The sequence below is a fragment of the Notamacropus eugenii genome, chromosome 1, assembly GCF_028372415.1.
Source record: "Notamacropus eugenii isolate mMacEug1 chromosome 1, mMacEug1.pri_v2, whole genome shotgun sequence".
Taxonomy (NCBI): domain Eukaryota; kingdom Metazoa; phylum Chordata; class Mammalia; order Diprotodontia; family Macropodidae; genus Notamacropus; species Notamacropus eugenii.
In genome coordinates, this window is record NC_092872.1 from 115,887,458 (window position 1) to 115,889,698 (window position 2,241).

The following is a 2,241-nucleotide window of genomic DNA, read 5'->3' on the forward strand; positions in this document are numbered from 1 at the left end:
ATTATAAGCTCATGTTTATAAACTTAAAACCTTTTTGGAAAAATAACAAATAGTTCAAGCAAGGTTGTTGTCTCTACACATTCAGAAAGTAAGCTTCTTAAGATCTCCCATACAGTCTTACCCCTATATAATGTTCTGACCTTTCTTTCACTCCTAACCTGTCCAGTTGCCCTTTATGCCTATAGCATGCATCTTTCAGACTGTTCCTTAGAAAATATGAGTACTGAGGGAGCCGAGTCGCGGCCGCAGCCAGGCGGAGAGGCGCACTAGCCCGCGGACGGACTGCCAGGCTGACGGATGGCCTGGGGCTGTGCTTACGTTACTGGGGAAAGAAGAGAACTTCTTGCATGAAAGCTTTGTTTGAAGGGATATTAAGGAGCACATCAGGAACTGAAAATGCCGAAACCAATTAATGTCCGTGTTACTACCATGGATGTAGAGCTGGAGTTTGCCATCCAACCCAACGCTACTGGGAAGCAGCTCTTTGACCAGGTAGTTAATACCATTGGCCTTCGGGAAGTGTGGTACTTTGGCCTTCAATATGTGGATAATAAAGGATTTACAACCTGACTGAAGCTTGATAAAAAGGTCTCTGCCCAGGAAGTCAGAAAGGAGAACCCCCTCCAGTTCAAACTCTGGGCCAAATTCTACCCGGAGGATGTGCCTGAGGAGCTGATCCAGGACATTACCCAGAAGCTGTTGGGTTGGAAAGTGAAAGATGGAATCCTCAGTGATAAAAATCTACTGCCCTCCTGAGACTGCTGTGCTTCTTGGGTCCTATGCTGTTCAAGCCAAGTTTGGCTATTATAATAAAGAGAAGCACAAGGCTGGATACCTCAGCTCTGAACGTTTGATCCCACAGAGAGTAATGGACCAGCACAAACTCTCCAGAGAACAGTGGGAGGATCGGATCCATGCTGAACACCATGGGATGCTGAAAGATAATGTTATGCTGGAGTATCTGAATATTGCTCAGGATTTGGAGATGTATGGGATTAATTGTTTTGAGATAAAAAACAAAAAAAGAACAGACCTTTGGCTCGGAGTGAATACCCTGGGGCTGAATATTTACGAGAAAGAGGATAAATTGACCCCAAAGATTGGCTTCCCTTGGAGTGAAATCAGAAACATCTCTTTCAATGACAAAAAGTTTGTCATTAAACCCATTGACAAGAAGGCACCTGACTTTGTATTTTATGCCTCTCGCCTCTGGATTAATAAGCAGATCTTTCAGCTTTGCATGGGGAACGATGAGCTGTACATGCGCCGCAGGAAGCCAGATACCATTGAGGTGCAGCAGATGAAAGCCCAAGCACGGGAGGAGAAGCACCAGAAACAACTGGAGAGGCAGCAGTTGGAAACTGAAAAGAAGAAAAGAGAGACTGTCGAACAAGAGAAGGAGCAGATGTTGCACAAGAAAGAGAGACTGTCGAACAAAAGAAGGAACAGATGTTGTGCAAGAAGGAGGAGCTGATGCAGAGGCTGCAGGACTATGAACAGAAGACCAAGAAAGCAGAAAAGGAGCTCTCCAATCAGATCCAGAAAGCTATTCAGCTGGAAGAAGAGAGGAAACGAGCCCAGGAAGAGACTGAGCGCCTTGAGGCTTACCGTGTGGCTGCTCTTTGAGCCAAAGAGGAACTGGAGAGACAAGCTGTGGATCAGATAAAGAGCCAGGAGCAGCTGGCTGCTGAACTTGCTGAATACACCGCCAAGATTGCTCTGCTAGAAGAGGCCAGGAGTCGTAAGGAAGATGAAGTTGAAGAGTGGCAGCTCAGGGCCAGGGAAGCCCAAGATGACCTTGTCAAGACCAAGGAGGAGCTTCACCATGTGATGACTGCTCCTCCACCGCCAACCCCTGTGTATGAGCCCGTGAATTACCACCCGCAAGAGAACTTGCAGGATGAAGGGACTGAGTACAGCTGTTACAGCGCCAAGTTCTCCAGCGAAGACATCATGGACGACTGAAAAGAAGAGAAACGCATCACAGAGGCTGAGAAGAATGAACGTGTGCAGAGACAGCTACAGACATTGACAAACGAGCTGTCTCTGTCCAGGGATGAGAACAAGAGGACCCCCAATGACATCATCTACAACAAGAACATGAGACAAGGACAGGACAAGTACAAGATACTGAGGCAGATTCCACAGGGGAACACAAAGCAGAGAATTGATGAATTTGAAGCTATGTATAAACGCCCTGTGTGGCCAGGAGGGCAGGACAGTGGAAAAAGGCAGGTCTGA

The 2,241-nt window shown here is 46.9% G+C and overlaps 1 pseudogene; it reads left to right on the top strand.

The window, feature by feature from the left end:
* The first annotated feature begins 317 nt into the window (after positions 1–317).
* On the top strand, positions 318–2,241 carry LOC140506367 (ezrin pseudogene; annotated as a pseudogene).